This window comes from Zeugodacus cucurbitae, chromosome 2 (genome assembly GCF_028554725.1).
Source record: "Zeugodacus cucurbitae isolate PBARC_wt_2022May chromosome 2, idZeuCucr1.2, whole genome shotgun sequence".
Classification (NCBI taxonomy): domain Eukaryota; kingdom Metazoa; phylum Arthropoda; class Insecta; order Diptera; family Tephritidae; genus Zeugodacus; species Zeugodacus cucurbitae.
In genome coordinates this window covers 40,370,532-40,393,342 of record NC_071667.1, presented here as the reverse complement: position 1 = coordinate 40,393,342, position 22,811 = coordinate 40,370,532, and positions in this window count along the sequence as shown.

Below are 22,811 nucleotides of genomic sequence, written 5' to 3'. Positions count from 1 at the left end.
TGAAACCTCGTTTGGTACCGAACGGCTCGGAGAGGACCTTCGCAATTCCAACTGCGCTTCTGGTGTTATATAATGCCAGTTTACGTAAGCTTTGTAGTGATACCAAATTCAGTTATAGTGGCAATTATTTTTATGCAGCCGAAGGCAGCTTTAAAATTAATGAAAATGTAGTGTGTAACAGTTCTATTCTATCGGGTCCTTTCCAAAATGTTGGCGCATGGTTTGTTGTCTTTCACACAGTATACAGTGGGGAGAAAAAGTGATTCCACGATCAACATTTTCATGTTTGAGCGCGCATAAAAAATAAACGAATGAAGTAAATGACAAAAACTTTTTTTCTTGAATATCTAGTTTATTTGTAACAATTGGGCGTAAATATCAAAATAGTAACAGAGGCAATGGCATAGTTATAATACAAAAACAAAAAAACGGCATGTCAGTTTTGCACCATCCGTGAAAAAATAAAAGAAATGCATTTTTAATATTTGGTCTATAGACCCTTATTCTCTATGACTTTTTTATACGTTCTGGCATGCTCGCAGCTAGATTTTCAACAATTCCTTTCGGAATATTATTCCACTCTTGTTCAACACGCCCCCGTCAGTTTTGTGCAACGGTCTCTCTTTCCAAAACGTGAAGCACCTCCAAGCCATTATGTTTTATTGTTTGCTTCATGTGATGCCTTTCAAGCTTGTCACCGGGTCTACGCCAACAGTACTGTCCTCCGATTGAAAACGGTTAAACATGGATTCGTCCGACCAGATAACACGTTTCCAGTTTCTGTGTGCCTTTGCAAATTTTAGTCGTGCCTTAACATATTTCGCGGATAAAGTTGGTTTGTTTTTTTCACAGCTGTGACGTAACCAATCCTACCCAGCGCTCTTCTAGCTGTCCATCGACTTACTACTTTTTTTATTTCTTTGGAAGCCTCTGCTGGCGTTAAAAGCTTATCTTTCCTCATTTTGGACATCATAAGTCGAGCGTCAGAGTCTGTTAGGAGGCGGCGGCGACCATTCAACATGTTTTCATCACAAACATTTTGTCTTTTCTGCACTTTGACTACCACTGATTGACTAACTTTCAGTTTCTCAGCAATAGTGCGTGTTGAACAGCCACTCTAGTCAGAGAAACAGTACTATTTTCTTTATCTGGAGACAGCTTCTTAATTTTTCAAGAACAAGATGGAGACTAATTTGCAAATTCAATAAATTGATTACAATCTTGTGAAAAAGAGTGATTCTCTGAATTATGACAACGAATAATGAATACAAAAATACTTATAACGGTAAATCTGCAGATCAATTGCTGATGAGAAAGTAACAAAAGCAAAAATATGTGCGTATAATGGATGGTGCAAAACTGAGTACATGCCGTTTTTTTTTGTTTTTGTATTATAACTATGCCATTGCCTCTCTTACTATTTTGCTATTTACGCTTAATTTTTACAAATAAACTAGATATTAATGAAAAAAAGTTTTTGTCATTTACTTCATTCGCTTATTTTTTATGCGCGTCTAGGAGGACGGGACCATGTGTAGAAGTTCACGTAAGTGAGAAAAGTTTTTGATTGTCATTCACTTGGGAGTGGCCAGAAACGATTCTTCTCCAGATGATTCAAGCAGCTCACGACTTCCGGTTTTAGACCAAGTGTCCTCTGGGTAGCTAACAAACATCCGTTTGAAGGCGAGCTAAAGTGAGAAGGCGAACCCGCTTCTGCGGTTGTGCGTAGGGCTTTGGACCCACCACATAAAAACGAAGTACCAATGAAAAATCGAAAAAGTAAGCCTCGGATGATTAAAGGGCATGCATCTGGAATGTCCGGACCCTTAATTGGGAAGGTGCCTCTGAAGGCGCCTAGAACGCACTTATAAGCGCTGTCCCGGCCACGATGTCAAAATCGTGCTTGATCGGAACACATGTCTCCAGTGTTTTAGACGTGCGTACGCTCCGAGGACCAAATATAGACTCGGATCAATATCTGGTTGAAAGAAGATACACACCCGCCTCTGTGCAGCAAAGAACGCCTGTAAACAAACACAAGGAAGGTTCGACGTCGAAAAGCTGCAAACGCAACAAACAGCCACGAAATACTCTACACGACTTGCACTCCTGCTCTCTGAGAGCACTCATCAGCATCTCGGTATAAGGGAACTGTGGGACGGCATTTCAAACTCACTGCGTACCGCTGCAACCGAAACCATTGGTTTTCGGAAAAGTAAAAAAAAAACAGGTGGTACGATGAGGAATGCCGTCTCGCAGTAGAGAGAAAAAAGACTGCCTACCTCGCAACGTTGCAAACGACCACAACACGTGCGGGATGGGATACCGAGAGCTGAAGAGGGAAGCGAGACGCATTTGCAGAAAAAGAAAGAAAGAGGCAGAAATGCGTGAGTATGAAGAGCTTGACAAGCTGGCCGACAGGGGTAATGCTCGAAAATTTTACGAAAAGAAAGAAAAGAAAAAAGAAGAATTTTTAAATCAACTGTTGAATACTATTCAAATGAATATATTCACAACGAACAACGTAATATTACAAAACCACATATGAAGCTCGAACACCATAAAATCACCGCTACAACATCTGTTAACTAGTTCATACCAGTGATAAATTTCATTCACAGTAAAATTGTGGTTTGTAGAAAAATCACCAATCACTGATATTACGGCCTAGTAGTCACTGGAGGATGGGATCATGTGTAGAAGTTCACGTAAGTGAGGAAACTTTTTGATTGTCATTCACTTGGGAGTGGCCAGAAACGATTCTTCTCCACATGATTCAAGCAGCTCAAGACTTCCGGTTTTAGACCAAGTATCCTCTGGGTAGCTAACAAACATCCGTTTGAAGGCGAGCTAAAGTGAGAAGACGACCCCTGCAAACCTTTTAAGGATAATGATATAAGGGCATGCACCTGGAATGTCCGGACCCTTAATTGGGAAGTTACCTCTGCCCAGCTGGTTGATGTCCTCATACGACTCAAGGCTGACATCACCGCCATCCAAGAAGTGCGATGGACGGGACAAGGACGGAAGAAGGTGGGTCCTTGTGACATCTACTACAGCGGCCATATAAAGGAGCGCAAATTTGGTGTTGAATTTGTGGTGGGAGAGAGACTACGTCGCCGAGTCCTGGCATTCACCCCGGTGGATGAACGTCTAGCCACAATCCGCATAAAAGCGAGGTTCTTAAACATATCGCTTATTTGCGCCCACGCCCCGCCGGAAGAGAAGGACGATGTGACCAAAGATGCTTTCTATGAGCGCCTAGAACGCAGCTATGAGCGCTGTCCCCGCCACGATGTCACAATCGTGCTTGGCGATTTTAGCGCCAGGGTGGGTAAAGAAGGTGTCTTTGGCACAACAGTCGGAAAATTCAGCCTCCATGACGAAACATCGCCGAACGGCCTGAGGCTGATCGACTTCGCTGGGGCCCGAAATATGGTCGCCAGATTCCAGCATAAGAAAATACATCAAGCTGTCTCCTGATCGAAACACGCGGAACACCAAATCGATCACGTTGTGATAGGCGGCAGACATGTCTCCAGTGTTTTAGACGTGCGTACGCTCCGAGGACCAAATATAGACTCAGATCAATATCTGGTTGAAAGAAGATACACACCCGCCTCTGTGCAGCAAAGAACGCCCGTCAACAAACACAAGGAAGGTTCGACGTCGAAAAGCTACAAACGCTACAGACAGCCAGGAATGCTCGAAAATTTTATGAAAAAATGAAGCGACTTAACGAAGGTTTCAAGACCGTAGCATCCTCATGTAGAGACCACCTGGTAACCGATGTCCAGGGCATACTGGGATTATGGAGGGAACACTTCTCCGAACTGCTGAATGGCAGTGAAAGTACAACACCAGGAGTTGGCGACCCCGATTTCCCAATCGATGACGATGGAATGGATGTTCCATTACCCGACCATGAAGAAATTAGAATAGCAATTACCCGCTTGAAGAACAACAAAGCGGCAGGGGCCGATAGATTACTGGCTGAGCTATTCAAATACGGCGGCGAAGAACTGATAAGGTGCATGCATCAGCTTCTTTGCAAAATATGGTCGGAAGAAAGCATGCCCGACGATTGGAATCTCAGTGTGATCTGCCCAATCCATAAAAAGGTAGATCCCACAATCTGTGCCAATTACCGTGGGATAAACCTCCTAAATATCGCCTATAAGGTTCTATTGAGCGTACTGTGTGAAAGACTTAAGCCCACCGTCAACAAACTGATTGGACCTTATCAGTGTGGCTTTAGACCTGGAAAATCCACCGTGGACCATATATTCACCATGTGCCAAATCTTGGAGAAGACCCGTGAAGAGAGGATCGACACACACCACCTTTTTGTCGATTTTAAAGCCACTTTCGCCAGCACGAAAAGGAGTTGCCTTTACGCCGCGATGTCTGAATTTAGTATCCTCGCAAAACTAGTACGGCTGTGTAAGTTGACGTTGAGCAACACCAAAAGCTCCGTTTTGATTGAGCAGGACCTCTCCGAGCCGTTCGATACCAAACGAGGTTTCAGACAAGGTGACTCACTATTGTGCGACTTCTTTAACTTGATGTTAAAAAAATAATACGAGCTGCAGTGCTAAATAGAGAAGGTACAATCTTCTATAAGAGTGTACAGCTGCTGGCATACGTCGATGATATTGATATCATCGGAAGCAACAACCGCACCGTTTGTTCTATTTTTTCCTTCATGGATAAGGAGGCGAAGCGAATGGGTCTGGAGGTGAATGAGGACGAGACGAAATATCTCCTGTCATCAAGCAAACAGTCGGCGAACTCGCGTCTTGGCTCCCACGTCACTGTTGACAGTCATAACTTCGAAGTTGTAGATAATTTCGTATACCTGGGAACCAATATCAACAACACCAACAATGCCAGCCTCGAAATCCAGCGCAGAATCACTCTTGCCAATAGTTGGTTCTTTCGACTGAGTAGGCAATTGAACAGTAAAGTCCTCTCTCGACGAACAAAAATCAAACTCTACAAGTTGCTTATCATTCCCGTCCTGCTTTATGGTGCAGAAGCTTGGACGATGTCAACATCAGATGAGGCGACTCTAGGAGATTTCGAGTGGAAAATTTTGCGCAAGATTTATGGACCTCAGGATATTGGCAACGGCGAATACCGCAGTCGATGGAACGATGAGCTGTACGAGTTATACGACGACATTGACATAGTTCAGCGAATAAAAAGACAGCGGCTTCGCTGGATAGGTCATGTTGTCCGAATGGACGAAAACACTCCAGCTCTGAAAGTGTTCGATGCAGTACCCGCCGGAGGAAGGGGAAGGCCTCCACTCCGTTGGAGGGGACCAGGTGAAGAGCGACCTGGTTACACTTGGAATCTCCAACTGGCGCCGAACTGCGAAGGAAAGAGAGGAGTGTCGCGCTCTCATCGATTCGACTATAACCGGCTAAACGGTTGAACGCCAATCACATACATAAATATTCCACGTAATTGGCGCAGATTGTGGATTGTTCTCGCGTTGTGGATTGGGCGGAGCACACATAGGTTCCAAGCATTTTTCCTCCGACCATATTCTGTAAAAAAGCTAAAGCCGTATTTGAGTAGCTCACCTGGCAATCCATCGTGTTGTGGATTGGGCGGAGCAGACCTAGGTTCCAATCGTCGGGCATTTTTTCCTCACACCTAGCAATCCATCGGTAAGCACCGCTTTCTGTTCTTCAAGCTGGTAATTGCTAAAATGAAATTGGAAATCAAGTTTGCCATATCCTGGTGTTGCATTTTTACGAAGATAGGAGATAAAACGCTCGTATCTGGCAATGTTATACATCTTTAAAAAGTCTTGACATAATCTACAAAAAGACGCTATGCATGATTAGTTTGGATATTGCGTTTAACAGTTATAGACGTGTAACGCCGAAATTCACGCTATTTTTAAGTTTTTTTTCGTTAAAGGCAAATCCGCTAGAGAAACATTCCGTGAGATTAATGGTGTTTTAGGGGATGGTACCCTATCACTTCGAACTGCGGATGAATGGTTTCGATGATTCAGAGCGGTTGAAATCGAGACCTGTGACGACGAATACCAATCAAATCATGGAAAACATCGAGTTAGACCGACATGTGGCGTCTCGCGACATCGCTCAGGAGATGGGAGTTAGGCACCAAATCATTTTAAACTACTAGCAGAAGGCTGGATACACAAAAAAGCTTGATGTTTGGATGCCGCATGATTTGACGCAAATAAACCTTCTGGAACGAATCCACGCCTACGATATGCTACTAAAACGGAACGAACTCGACCCATTTTTGAAACGGATGATGACTGGCGACGAAAAATGGATCGCATACGAAAATATCAAGCAAAAACTGTAGTGGTCGAAGGCTGGAGAATCGTCCCAAACAGTGGCCAAGACGGGATTGACGACCAGGAAGGTTTTGCTGAGTGTTTAGTGGGATTGGAAGGAAATCATCCACTATGAGCTGCTCCCATATGGCCGGCTTAATTCTTCCATCTACTGCGAACAACTGAACCGCTTGAAGCAGGTGATCGACCATAAGAGTCCAGAATTGGCCAACGGGAATGGTGTAGTGTTCCACCAGGACAACGCCTGACCACACACTTCTTTGATGACTTGTCAGAAGGTACGGGAGCTCGGATGAGAGGTTTTATCGCATTCACCATATCGCCAATTTATTACCACCTGTTCCTGTCCATGGCGGACGAGCTTGATGTTGTAAAGTTGAACTCAAAAGAGGCTTGTGAAAAGTGGGGGGCTTCTACGAGGGGAGTATTATGAAGTTGCCGTCTAGATGGCATTGTAACCCTTTTTATAAAGCACTGAATAAAGAACAAAAAAGTGGAAGATATTTGCAAACCAATATGTATGTATATAATATATGGGTAGGTTACAATTCAATCTTATATTTTAGTTAATATTAGATGTACAGTATGTCAAGAGTTTTGACAAAGAAATTTATCGTTTTCGCAATTTTTTATATAGTTATATTTAAATGGATATGCAAAAAGAAATAGGTAAAATTCAGCAAAAATAGTACATTTTAAACATCTAAATTCAAAAAAATTCAATATTTAATGTGTCAAGAAAGTTGCTGATATGTCTTGTTTCTTGACCGTCATAGTGAAGACGTTACAATCGCTGAGTATTTTCAACTAAATATCTTTTATGTATATACGCCATTTCTTCAAGACTTTTATACCTGTCAGAACCTTAATTTCAAAAACTCTGTTTCCTCTGTCCCCGTCGTTTAACGACTCATATATTGAATGGGATGTAACAGATTGTCCTCTGAGTCCCTTTTTAATAAAACTAAAATTTTGACGCATCAGCAAGCACCACTGTTTCTGCATACGGATCGAAAAGTTTCAGCGCGGTCGCATTCACCAAAACACGCATCAGACATTGTATGGCCAAGAGTTGTTCTTCCCTCTCTTCGTCCTGACAAAGCATATCTGTTAGCGACTTCGCAATAACTGTATAATTCTGGATGAACCGCCTGAAATATGGAATTAAGCCCAAACATTTTAGAGAGAGCTTTCAACCTGTACTGACGTGTTTTTTATGTGCTCCTTGATAATTAATAAAAAAAATAAAATAAAATAAAATATATAATAATCAAAACAATTTAAAAAGTGCATTGAGCTAAGCGTTAGTCAATAACGCCGAAAGTGTTAAGCAAAACAAAAAAATCACCAAAATAAAAGTGTGAAAGCAATAAAAAATATAACTAAATAACCAACTCTAAGTGAGAGAAAGTAAACAATATTGTAACGGATTTCCAAAATCTGTCGTTTATTCTAAAACTCTACCCTGAGTTCGATCACTGGATTGTCAAATAAAAGTCACTGCTTAATGGTTATACACTTATCCTTATTTCTAATTTAACAAACTTAACACTTTATTACTCGTTGTACAAGTTTACAACTTCTTACTTCTAATTTCTTGCACTTTACTCGGCAACTCTCTAATTAGAACTGTGTGTTGCTGCCAGTCCGGCAGCCCTTATATACCCGATTGTTAGCAAGTTGTCGTCACTCGAACATTCTGGCAACGACGAATATCGATGTCTGGATAAATCTGGCAAGTTATCGATTTCGTTGTTGATTCTAGTTTATTCTATCATACATGTTCGTCACACTGCCCTTCACTTAAGTCTGATCGTCCCGATTAGACATACTTCCAGAACCAAATGCTGCAAACCGTTCTAGATGAACCACCTTCATTTTATTCCTAGGTCTTCCAATGGTTTGTATACGATACACTACATCATTTATCCGTTTAATAACCTGGTATGGTCCTTTCCAACTACATTGAAATTTTGGAGACAATCCTTTCTTCCGTTGTGGGTTATATAACAATACCCAATCTCCATCCACAAATCCTTCTGAGTTCATTGCCTTGTAGTATTTTGCCTTCATTTTATCACTCCTGATTTGCGTCCGCTGCCTCACCAGAGCATGAATTTCTCTCATTTCGTCTTCTAGGACACTGTTGGCTTCCCTAACATTCTTTCCACCATTTGCGTTTATTCCGAATTTTAAATCAATCGGTAACCGAAGATGATGACCAAAGATTACCTTTGCTGGAGTCTGCCCCGTTGTTTCATGTACAGCAGACCGATAAGCCATCAGGAACAAAGCTATATGGGTGTCCCAATCCTTTTGATACTTGTCTACCACTTTCTTTAGATGTTCTTCTAAAGTTCGATTGAAACGTTCTACCATTCCATCGGATTGTGGATGTAGGGCTGTTGTACGAGTTTTCCGTATACCCAATTTTAGGCACATTTCCTGGATTAGAGCTGATTCGAAATTCCTTCCTTGGTCAGAATGTAATTCTATTGGAACACCATACCTTGTTACCCAATTATTGATGAATACATTCGCTACTGTTTCGGCTTCTTGGTTAGGAATTGGATATACTTCTGGCCATTTGCTGAAGTAATCCATAACTACCAAAACATATTTGTTTCCTAATTTACTGGTGGGAAACGGACCGGCTACATCCATGGCAATTCGTTCAAATGAGGCGCCCGAATTGTACTGCTTCATCTGGCCGTGACTCCTGGATTTCGGCCCTTTTGCTTTAATGCACTCAGCACAATTAGCAATCCATTCCGTGACTGATTGCCGACAACCAACCCAATAAAATCTTTGCTTAAGTTTTTCCAAGGTTTTTGTGATTCCCATGTGCCCTCCACTGTGACCGTTATGCATCTCCTTCAGTACATCAGGAATTCTTACTTTCGGAACGATTATAAGAGTTCGGGAACTTTGTCCATCTTCGCTTTCCCATACTCGATGCAAGCAGCCAGATACCAACTTTAAACTGTTCCACTGTGCCCAATATGCCTTTGCAACTGGACTCTCCGCAGCTATTTCTTCTCTCGTTGGACGCTTGTTCAGCTCCACTTCATGCATTACCAGTTCCAAATCTGGATCTTCTTGCTGACATTTTCGTAAATCCTTTGGATCCCAGCCTTCTGTCGAAGTTATTGACATTAATCGAACATCTATAATGTCTTCTTTGGCCTCAGCTCTTGAACAATGTCGACATTCTAAATTACAAGGACGACGGTACATCGCGTCCGCATTCCCATGACTACTACCTTTTTGGTATTCTATAGAGAAGTCATAACTTTGGAGTCTCTCAATCCACTGTGCCAACTGTCCTTCTGGATTCTTGAATTGCAGAAGCCATTTTATGATAAGGTGCATGCATCAGCTTCTTTGCGAAATATGGTCGGAAGAAAGCATGCCCGACGATTGGAATCTCAGTGTACTCTGCCCAATCCACAAAAAGGGAGACCCCACAATCTGCGCCAACTATCGTGGGATAAGCCTCCTTAACATCGCTTATAAGGTTCTATCGAGCGTACTGTGTGAAAGACTAAAGCCCACCGTCAACAAACTGATTGGACCTTATCAGTGTGGCTTTAGACCTGGAAAATCAACAACTGACCAGATATTCACCATGCGCCAAATCTTGGAGAAGACCCGTGAAAAAAGGATCGACACACACCATCTATTTGTCGACTTTAAAGCTGCTTTCGACAGCACGAAAAGGAGCTGCCTTTATGCCGCGATGTCTGAATTTGGTATCCCCGCAAAACTAATACGGCTGTGTAAGTTGACGTTGAGCAACACCAAAAGCTCCGTCTGGATCGGGAAGGACCTCTCCGAGCCGTTCGATACCAAACGAGGTTTCAGACAAGGTGACTCGCTATCGTGCGACTTCTTTAACTTGATGCTGGAGAAAATTATAAGAGCTGCAGAGCTAAATAGAGAAGGTACAATCTTCTACAAGAGTGTACAGCTACTGGCGTACGCCGATGATATCGATATCATTGGAAACAACACCCGCGCCGTTAGTTCTGCTTTTTCCCGCCTGGATAAGGAAGCGAAGCGAATGGGTCTGGTGGTGAATGAGGACAAGACGAAATATCTCCTGTCATCAAACAAACAGTCAGCGCATTCGCGTCTTGGCTCCCACGTCACTGTTGACAGTCATAACTTTGAAGTTGTAGATAATTTCGTATACCTAGGAACCAACATTAACACCGATAATAATGTCAGCCTTGAAATCCAACGCAGAATCACTCTTGCCAACAGGTGCTACTATGGACTGAGTAGGCAATTGAAAAGTAAAGTCCTCTCTCGACGAACAAAAACTAAACTCTACAAGTCCTTCATCATTCCCGTCCTACTTTATGGTGCAGAAGCGTGGACGGTGTCAACATCCGATGAGACGGCACTAGGAGTTTTCGAGAGAAAGGTTTTGCGGAAGATTTACGGTCCCTTAAACATTGGCAACGGCGAATACCGCAGAAGATGGAATGATGAGCTGTATGTGTTGTTCGACGACATAGACATAGTCCAGCGAATAAAAAGACAGCGGCTACGCTGGCTGGGTCATGTTGTTCGAATGGATGAAAGTGCCCCAGCTCTGAAAGTTTTCGATGCAGTACCCGCTGGTGGAAGCCGAGGAAGAGGGAGACCTCCACTCCGGTGGAAGGACCAGGTGGAGAAGGACCTGTCTTCACTTGGTATTACCAATTGGCGCCAAACCGCCAAAAGGAGAGATGCGTGGCGCACTGTTGTGGACTATAACCGCGTAAGCGGTTTCTACGCCAGTTAAGAAGAAGAAGAAGCCATTTTAATTCTGCGTGATCCGTCCTTACTCGAAATCGCTGTCCATACAGATATTTATGGAAATGTTTTATGCACTTCACCAATGCCAGTAATTCTCTTCGCGTTACGCAATAATTCTTCTCTGGCTTACTTATCGTCTGGCTATAATACGCGACCACTTTCTCATTCCCGTCAATCACTTGTGATAGAACGCCTCCTATTGCATAGCCACTAGCACCCGTGTCCAAAACGAACGTTGAGCCTGGAACTGGATATGCTAACATTGGTGCAGTACATAATCTCTCCTTCAGAGTTTGGAAGGCCAATTCTTATTCCTCATTCCATTCAAAGGCTCTGTCCTTCTTCGTGAGTTCATGGAGGCTACTAGCTACGCTGGCGAAATTTGGAACGAATCGTCGGTAATACGTACACAGTCCAAGGAAACTCCGCAATTCATGTAAATTTTTAGGTCTGGGCCAATCCTTTACTGCCTCTATCTTTTCCTGAGCTGTACAAATGCCCTTCGTAGTCACTTTGTGTCCTAGATAACTCACTTCCTTCTTGAACAGAGAACATTTCTTTGGGCTCAGCTTTAAACCAGCGCTGGCTATACGTTGGAAAACCTCTTCCAAATTTTTGAGATGCTCATCAAAGCTTTTACCCAACACGATGATATCGTCTAGGTACATCAAACATGTCTTCCAGTGTAATCCTTTTAACACTTGGTCCATAAGCCTCTCAAAAGTGGAAACAGTGAATTGTCATAGACCATCTCCAACGCTGAAAGCCGTCTTTTCTTTGTCTTCTTCGTTTACTTCCACTTGCCAATAGCCACTTTTCAAATCGAGTGTTGAGAACCAATTCGTGCCTGATAGTGAGTCTAGGGTGTCATCTATTCTAGGTAATGGATAACTGTCTTTCTTCGTGACATCATTCAACTTTCTGTATGTATGTATGTGATTGGCGTTGCAACCGTTTAGCCGGTTATAGCCGAATCGACGATAGTGCGCCACCTCTCTCTCTGCTTTGCAGTTCGGCGCCAGTTGGAGATCCCAAGTTTAACCAGGTCGCTCTCCACCTGGTCCCTCCAACGGAGCGGAGGCCTTCCCCTTCCTCGGCTTCCTCCGGCGGGTACTGCATCGAACACTTTCAGGGCTGGAGTGTTTTCGTCCATTCGGACAACATGACCTAGCCAGCGTAGCCGCTGTCTTTTTATTCGCTGAACTATGTCAATGTCGTCGTATAACTCGTACAGCTCATCGTTCCATCGTCTGCGGTATTCGCCGTTGCCAATGTTCTGAGGACCATAAATCTTGCGCAAAATTTTCCTCTCGAAAACTCCTAGTGTCGTCTCATCTGATGTTGACATCGTCCAAGCTTCTGCACCGTAGAGCAGGACGGGAATGATAAGCGACTTGTAGAGCTTGATTTTGGTTCGTCGAGAGACGACTTTACTGTTCAATTACCTACTCAGTCCAAAGTAGCACCTGTTGGCAAGAGTGATTCTGCGCTGGATTTCGAGGCTGACATTGTTCGTGTTGTTGATGCTGGTTCCCAGGTAGACGAAATTATCTACGACCTCGAAGTTATGACTGCCAACAGTGACGTGGGAACCAAGACGCGAATGCGCCGACTGTTTGCTTGATGACAGGAGATATTTCGTCTTGTCCTCATTCACCTCCAGACCCATTCGCTTCGCCTCCTTATCCATGCGGGAAAAAACAGAACAAACGGCGCGGTTGTTGCTTCCGATGATATCAATATCATCGGCGTACGCCAGGAGCTGTACACTCTTGTAGAAGATTGTACCTTCTCGGTTTAGCTCTGCAGCTCTTATAATTTTTTCCAGCATCAGGTTAAAGAAGTCGCACGATAGTGAGTCACCTTGTCTGAAACCTCGTTTGGTATCGAACGGCTCGGAGAGGTCCTTCTCAATCATGACGGAGCTTTTGGTGTTGCTCAGCGTCAATTTACACAGCCGTATTAGTTTTGCGGGGATACCAAATTCAGACATCGCGGCGTAAAGGCAGCTCCTTTTCGTGCTGTCGAAAGCAGCTTTAAAATCGACAAAAAGGTGGTGTGTGTCGATCCTCTTTTCACGGATCTTCTCCAAAATTTGGCGCATGGTGAATATCTGGTCAGTTGTCGATTTTTCAGGTCTAAAGCCACACTGATAAGGTCCAATCAGTTTGTTGACGGTGGGCTTTAGTCTTTCACACAGTACGCTCGATAGAACCTTGTATGCGATATTTAGGAGGCTGATCCCACGGTAATTGGCACAGTTTGTGGGATCTCCCTTTTTATGGATTGGGCAGAGCACACTGAGATTCCAATCGTCGGGCATGCTTTCTTCCGACCATATTCTGCAAAGAAGCTGATGCATGCACCTTATCAGTTCTTCGCCGCCGTATTTGAATAGTTCTGCCGGTAATCTATTGGCCCCCGCTGCTTTGTTGTTCTTCAAGCGGGTAATTGCTATTCTAATTTCTTCATGGTCGGGTAATGGAACATCTGTTCCATCGTCATCGATTGGGGGATCGGATTCGCCATCTCCTGGTGTTGTACTCTCACTGCCATTCAGCAGGTCGGAGAAGTGTTCCCTCCATAATCCCAGTATGCCCTGGACATCGGTTACCAGATTACCACCTTGGTCTCTACATGAGGATGCTCCGGTCTTGAAACCTTCATTAAGTCGCTTAATTTTTTCATAAAATTTTCGAGCATTCCCTCTGTCTGCCAGCTTCTCAAGCTCTTCGTACTCACGCATTTCGACCTCTTTCTTTTTTTGTCTGCAAATGCGTCTCGCTTCCCTCTTCAGCTCTCGGTATCTATCCCATCCCGCACGTGTTGTGGTCGTTTGCAACGTTGCGAGGTAGGCAGTCTGTTTTCTCTCCGCTGCGAGACGGCACTCCTCATCGTACCAGCTTGTTTTTTGTCGTTGCCGAAAACCAATTGTTTCGCCTGCAGCGGTACGCAGTGAGTTTGAGATGAAGTTCCACAGTTCCCTTATACCGAGATGCTGATGAGTGCTCTCAGAGAGCAGGAGTGCAAGTCGAGTAGAGTATTTCTTGGCTGTCTGTTGCGATTGCAGCTTTTCGACGTCGAACCTTCCTTGTGTTTGTTGACGGGCATTCTTTGCTGCGCAGAGGCGGGTGCGTATCTTCGCTGCGACCAGATAATGGTCCGAGTCTATATTTGGTCCTCGGAGCGTACGCACCTCTAAAACACAGGAGACATGTCTTCCGTCTATCACAACGTGATCGATTTGGTTCCGCGTGTTTCGATCAGGAGACAGCCAAGTAGCTGATGTATTTCCTTATGTTGGAATCTGGTACTACAGACGACCATATTTCGGACCCCAGCGAAGTCGATCAGCCTCAGGCCCTTTGGCGATGTTTCGTCATGGAGGCTGAATTTTCCGACTGTTGTGCCAAAGACACCTTCTTTACCCACCCTGGCGTTAAAATCGCCAAGCACGACTTTTACATCGTGGCGGGGGCAGCGCTCATAGGTGCGTTCTAGGCGCTCATAGAAAGCATCTTTGGTCACATCGTCCTTCTCTTCCGTTGGGGCGTGGGCGCAAATCAGCGATATGTTGAAGAACCTCGCTTTGATGCGGATTGTGGCTAGACGTTCATCCACCGGGATGAATGCCAGGACTCTGCGACGGAGTCTCTCTCCCACCACAAATCCAACACCAAATTTGCGCTCCTTTATATGGCCGCTGTAGTAGATGTCACAAGGACCCACCTTCTTCCGTCCTTGTCCCGTCCATCGCACTTCTTGGGTGGCGGTGATGTCAGCCTTGAGTCGTATGAGGACATCAACCAGCTGGGCAGAGGCACCTTCCCAATTAAGGGTCCGGACATTCCAGGTGCATGCCCTTATATCATTGTCCTTAAAACGTTTGCAGGGGTCGTCATCAAAAGGGGGGTGTCTCATCCGAGGCTTTCGTAGATTTTTCATTGGGGGGTGTTTTTATGTGGTGGGTCCCAAGCCTCACGCACAACCGCATAAGCGGGCTTCGCCTTCTCACTTTAGCTCGGCTTCAAACGGATGTCTGTTGGCTACCCAGAGGATACTTGGTCTAAAACCGGAAGTCGTGAGCTGCTTGAACCATGTGGAGAAGAATCGTTTCTGGCCACACCAAAGTGAATGACAATCAAAAACTTTCCTCACTTGTGTGAACTTCTACACATGATCCCATCCTCCTGTAGTCCACGCAAAACCTCATGTTACCATCTTTCTTCTTCACAAGTACTACAGGTGAACTCAATGGACTCGATGATGGTTCAATTATGCCGCTATCGCTCATTTCACGTATTGTCTGGCTTACAACTTCACGTTTGGCTAATGGAACGCTGCGAGCCTGGCGGATTGGTCTTGCATCTCCGGTGTTGATGGAATGTTTCACAATTTTGGTTCTACCTGGTTTGGATTCATCTTTGTCGAATATGGTGGAGTATCTGAGAAGAAGTTGTTTGGCCTTCTTTTTATGGTCTACTTCAAGTTCCTTGGTCCATGCATTAATCTCGTTTGAAATATCGTTTTTACAACTGGAATTATCCTCAAAATCTGTTTCGCAATTAATTACGGCCTCAATCTCCTGACACTGCCCTAGTATAGCTCCTTTGGAGACTGTGACTGGTGACTTACACTCATTAAGGACTCTCACTGGAACTCTTTTGTTTTGTCGTGTCATAGCCAGGGGTTTTCCTATAAGTACGTTTGGTATAGATTCTTTTGTGCCTTCAACAACCCACAACGTGTCCGTCCCATAGTCTCCATCTATTTCTGCCCAAATAATTGCTTCTGATTTTGGTGGAATCTTCTGATTTTCTGTTATTAACACTTGTCTAACGTTGCATTTGTTATCATAACCAAACATAAGAGGCACTTTCATATTGGTATAAGTCATAATTTTGTTTTCCATGTCTAATTTGATTCCTTTACTGGCTAGAAAGTCTACTCCAATTATGACTTCGTCGACGATATCTGCCACTATAAAGTTATGTAACACGGCTATTTTTCCTATTCCAATTTCGCACGTTACTTCCCCGAGAACTTGAGCATCATCTCCAGTTGCAGTACGTAACTTTGCACCAGCTAGTGGTTTTACTTCCTTGTTAACTAGATCCGATCGAATTATGGAATGTGTTGCTCCCGTATCCACAGTCAAAATGCGCTTTTTACCATCCACGCAGCCACTAACGGTAACGTTGTTCGTATATCTATTTATTTGAGAGACAGAGATTACAGGGCATTCACTTGAGGGAGCCAGCACGCGCCCCTTCCGACTGGCTCGCTTTAGTTTAACGATTGGGTGCTTTTCAGAGTTGGTTGGTCTTCTTCAGCTTTGCGTTTCCGTTCGGATAGGTAATTGGGTCGATTCGATTCCATATTGCAATTACGTGCAATATGGCCGCCTTTCCCGCAGTTGAAGCATTTAACCACACCATCATTTTTCTTACGTGCTTCTCCAGATTTCTCCAAGATTTTATGCATTTCTTCCAAAAATTTCTTCGTCCAGGCAGGCTCTTCTATTTCTACACGATGAGCTTTAAATGTTCTGTTACTAAGTAAAGAGGCAGTTTCGTGCGTTAGAGAAAAGAACACTGTTTCTGCAAATGTCAATTTTCGGCATGCTAGTGCAGAATAGCGCGTATTCTCGTCTCGTATACCATTAACGAAACTGTGGATTTTTATATCCTCTATATATTCTGCGGACTTATGCGCATAAGCCAAATGAGCTAACCTTTCCACTTCCGTAGCAAATTCTTGCAGAGACTCACTAGCTTTTTGTTTGCGATTTTGCAGTTCGATTTGGAAAATTTGTCTCCGGTGCTCACTTCCATACCGTTTTTCTACAGCAGCCATCAACGCTTCGTAACTGCTTGACTCGCAATTGGATATAGTTTGTAGAATTTCCGCAGCAGCCCCTTTTAAAGCCACGAATAATTGGGCAACTTTGTCTTCCGCATTCCATTTATTCGTATCTGCCGTCTTTTCAAATTGGAGTTTGAAAATCTGGAACGGAGTTGTACCGTCAAATTATGGAGTGTTGACTTTGACAAGTCCTGTTGACACCATTGGTCGGTTTAGTTGCAGGTCACGGAGACGATCTTTCAGTTCTTCCACATCAGCTTTAACTTTATCTTGCTCCTCTGAAATCTTTGTTGACACTTCTGCTATTTGTGAAGTCACCTGTGATATACGTGCGTCCTGTTCCTTCAACTGCATTGAGCTTGAGCTGATATCTGCGTTGATAGTTCCGTTATTTGCTCTTTCATTTGGTCCTTTATTTGTTGGGACAACTTTGTTGTTAAGCGTGTGTCCTGGTCTTCAAACAATGACAACTGCTGGGCTTTCATCTCTAATGACTGCGACAATTACAGACAAAAGTTTGTTCATATCCAGTACCCCTGATGAACATGAAATCTCTTCCTTTTCCTCAATTTTCGTTGTTGATTTCTCTAACAGCGATTCAAAAACAAATTCGTCCACGTTGATGTTTTCTTCTTCCATCGCCACTCGCAAACGAGCTTGTAACCCATTCGTTGCTAGGCCTTGTTGTTCCAACTCCTTTTTGAGTTGTGGTATCTTTAAATCGTTGAACTTAACCATTATCTCCTATGGAATTTTATTTGTCAATCCCACTTCTGACACCAATTGTAACGGATTTCCAAAATCTGTCGTTTATTCTAAAACTCTACCCTGAGTTCGATCACTGGATTGTCAAATAAAAGTCACTGTTTAATGGTTATACACTTATCTTTATTTCTAATTTAACAAACTTAACACTTTATTACTCGTTGTACAAGTTTACAACTTCTTACTTCTAATTTCTTGCACTTTACTTACTCTCTAATTAGAACTGTGTGTTGCTGCCAGTCCGGCAGCCCTTATATACCCGATTGTTAGCAAGTTATCGTCACTCGAACATTCTGGCATCGACGAATATCGATGTCTGGATAAATCTGACAAGTTATCGATTTCGTTGTTGATTCTAGTTTATTCTAGCATACATGTTTTGTCACAATATCATGAGCGCTGCACAGCCTCACAAACAAGGCTGAGAATGCCTACTTTAGCTTTACCAACAAACAAGGCAAAGGCGAGAATGATGAGTCATCACAGCGACCAACTGAACAGCACCCAAAACAGAGCTTAGAAACAACAAAAGCAGCAGAGAATTGACGCAAGGTGAGAAAGCACAAACGAAAAAAGGTCTATCTGTTCAGGTTGGCGGCACTCCAATCAAAAATAAACCTAAAGTTTTAAATGGCACAATGGCAATGGAACCACCACAGTCGCGTATGTCAAACCGCCCTCAATATATTTGCGCGAGCGTAGCTCAAATACTCTTGTTGCTAAATTAAGTGAAATTATAGGTACAAAAAACTTTCACATAGTGCCTTTTGAAAAAAAGCAAAATAGATGAAACGAAAATGCAGACTTACACTGAGAAAAGTTTTATTGATCTTGTAAAGTTTTTGTCAGATAAAAACAAAAATTATTATTCCTATCAGCTGAAGAGCTCAAAGGGCCCAGCTGTAGTAATTAAAGGTATTGAGTCTTCCATAGACTCTAGTGAAATCAAAGAAGCTCTCGAAGAATGTGGCTTTGGAATTAAAACTGTTGTAAATATTTTTACCCACAACCAATGTTCAAAATAAAACTGATGCCAAATACTAAACAACTTAAAAAAATGAGACCCATCCAACATATAATTTAAATTATTGCAACGGATTTCTAAAATCTGTCTACCCTGAGTTCGATCACTGGATTGTCAAATAAAAGTCACACTTTAATGGCTACACACTAATCTTTCTTTACAATTCCTTATAACTTAACACTTTATTACTCAATACTCTACTTTACAACTCTAACTTATAGCTTGTTTACACTTTACTGACAACTCTCTCCTTAGAATTGTCCTCACTCGACAACTCTCTTATTAGAACTGCAGCCCTTATATAGTCGATTGTAAGCGATACATCGGCACTCGAACATTTTGGCAACTACGAATATCGATGTCTAGATCATCTGGCAATTTATCGATTTCGATTGTCAATTCTAGTTTCTTGTGCCATTTTCGTTACACTGCCCTCCACTTAAGTCTGATCGTCCCGATTAGACATACTTCCCGAAACAAACGCTTTGTATTTAGGACACTGTCGTCCTCCTTAACATTCCTTTCTACATTGGCATTAATCCTAAACCTTAAATCATTCAGTAACCAAAAATTATACTCGCAGTCGTCTACGCCGTTGATTCCTGGACAGCAGACCGATAAGCCAGGAACATGGATATATGGACATTCTCTGTACCTGTGGTGATACCTCTCCACCAGCTTTCTAAAATGCTCTTCCAAATTTCGAATGAATCTTTCCACCATGAAATCGGATCGTGGATGAGATGCAGTTTCAAATATTTTCCGGACACATAGCTTCTGGCACATTTCCAAACTTTTGATGTTCACGTCCACCATCTCGTCAGTCTCTAGGCTTAGAAATGGGTCTTACTCCGTCCTAGCCATCAAACCACTCCTGTTTCCTGATTTGCTGGTAGATAATGGGCCATCTACAACCATGGCAAATCGCTCAAATGGTGCCTCCGAACTGTATTGCTTCATCTCGCTATGACTCCTGAGTCTCGTCCCCTTAGCTTCAATGCACTCAGCACTATTAGCCATCCACGAAGTGACTGATTGACGACAACCAATCCAATAAAATCTTTTCTTTAATTTTCCCAAGGTTTCCGTGATTCTTATGAGCTCTTCACTTGGACCTTTGTGCATCTCGTAGCGTTTAGGTAATCACTGATTCCGACCAACCATGAAAGATCGGGAGATTTGTTCTTCTCTACTTTTCCATACCCGATATAAGCAACCAGCCACTAACTTGAAACTTTTGCATTGTGCCTTTCCGATTGGGCGTTCTGCAGCTATTTCTTCTTTCTTTGGACGTTTCATACCGGGAGGCTGATGTTGTCGAGAGTTTTCTTCCTTCAGATCACAATCTTTCCATGACATGTCTGTCTCCTATGGGATCACCTGCGTCGATTTATGCACCTCCTGTTCCTTCAACTGTGTCAACACCTGTGCCGAAACCTGTGATGGTATACACTCTGCATTAACTTCCTGCTGTGTTGACACTTCTACTCTTTGTAAGGTCACCTCCATCGACTCTTCCTCTTTCAACTGTGAGGACACCCCATTCACTTCCAATTGTGATAATAAAATTTCTCCATGCGTTTCCAAAGTTCTTGAAATATGCGCCTTATTCGCTTCTAATGGTGTGAACATATTCTCCCCATGCTCTTCCAGCTGTCTTAACATGTCTGCTCTATTTGTTGTCACATCCATTAACTTCTTCTCCTGCTCTTCCATCTGTGAAGACACATCCGGTATATATGAGTTCATCTGACTGGACTGACTTTCCTTCTGCTCTTTTAACTGTGAAGAAAATTGAGCTGATATTTGCGTTGTTATTTGGGACAACTTTGATGTTAAGCGTGTGTCCTGTTCTTCCATTCGCATTGACCAACGTGCGTCCTGTGCCTGGAGCTGTACGATATGTGCAACAAAATCGTGTTCATGTCTTCTTCAGTTAACTGAGCCATTATCTATTCTACAGTTTTATTTGGCAATCCCACTAAAAAAGTCATAAAAGTCACACTTTAATGGCTACACACTAATCCTTTTTTATAATTCCTTATAACTTAACACTTTATTACTCAATACTCTACTTTACAACTCTAACTTATAGCTTGTTTACACTTTAATCGACAACTCTCTCCTTAGAATTGTCCTCACTCGACAACTCTCTTATTAGAACTGCAGCCCTTATATAGTCGATTGTAAGCGATACATCGGCACTCGAACATTCTGGCAATTATGAATATCGATGTCTAGATACATCTGGCAATTTGTCGATTTCGATTGTCAATTATAGTTTCTTCTAGTGCCATTTTCGTTACATTATGTAACAATTATGTTTCGATGTAACAAAAATACAGATAGATCGCTTGTGACAGCTAATACATGTACTGACTTATCTTCTGATCATTCACGTGTACTAATAAAGTTGTGTGAACAACCCATATTCGTTGAGCTAAAAGTACGTCTAACATCTCACAAAATTAACTGGTTAAATATAAATAATATGTGAGTAGCCACATTAATATTGATTTAAAAATAGGTACAAGATACAAGTATTGAAAGAATATTAATTATGAAGAATTAAGAGAACTTAATAATGTAATATCAAATGCAGCTGTCATAGCAACACCAAACATAAACCAAATTAACCGATTAGCCATAGAAAAATTACCAATAATGGAATAGAAAAGTTTGTAAATGAAAAAAAGGCGCGCTAAACGTAAATGGCAGTTAAAACGCTCCCTTTCTACTCAGCTTCAACTGAAATCTGCTGTACGAGAACTACAAACAGCGCCGCAGATTGCGATCTAAAGTGTTTTCATTTTCGGGTTTGTTTTTTTTTTATTTGTTGAATTTCGTTGCGATTTTTTAATGTTTTCTAAGTATTTTAATTTTCGTTATTTTTTGTTTTTTTTTTTTACTCGTTGAATCTCATTGCGATTTTTACGTGTTTTCAAAGTATTTTCAGTTTCGGTATTTTTTTGATTTATTGAATCTCGTTGCGATTTTTAAATGTTTTCAAAGTATTTTAATTTTGGTTTTTTTTACTTCTTGAATCTCTTTGCGATTTTTACCTGTTTTCGAAGTATACCACTCTCACTATTATATGCTTGGGTGGAAACTGGGCACGAAGTGACGAGGACTAGGCAAATTGTTTTGCAAATCACCTAGAAAAGGTATTTCAATCTAATTGCCCAAAAACAACTTTAAGTTGCCAATCATATCCAATACTGTTAACGCGTCGCTTGGGTTTATTCAAACGTCATCTTCTGAAATTATTAAAATTATAAAAGATCTGAATCCAAAAAAGTCGTCAGGACACGATAAAATTACTCCAAAAATGCTATTTGAGTTACCAAATATTACTTTAACAGTGCTCCTCTTTCTCTTCAAAGCTATTTTAAGTTTCGGATACTATTCAATTTCATGGAAAAAGTCACAGATCATCATGATAGACAAACCAGGGAAAGACTTGAAACAGCCGTCTTCATACAGATCAATCAGTCTTCTACACTGTCTTTCTAAAATATTTGAAAAGGTGTCACTATCAAAGATGTCTCCTTTTTTCCACGAAAATAATGTAATACCAACGCACCAAATTGGTTTTCGTGCAAAAAATGGCACTGTAGAACAACTAATATAATTACTAACGAAATCAGAAGGGCGTTCGAGTATAGAGATGTGGCTCAGGCGTTCGATAAAGTGTGGCATGACGGGCTTTTATATACGATCAAAAAAAGCTTACCTCTCGAAATGCATAAAACCTTGGAGTTGAATTAAAAAATTGGAAGTTTACTGTCAATGTAGGAGACTTCATATCTAAAGAACGACCAATAAGAGCTCGTGTACCGCATAGCAGTGTTTTAGGGCCAACGCTTTACATAATATATACAGCAGACCTTTCAACAGCTAGTAATGTTTTGACATCAACTTTTGCGGATGACACAGCTTTAGTGAGCCGAAAAAATTCCTAATTATAGCATCAAGAGTATTAGAAGAGCATTTTATTTTTTTGGA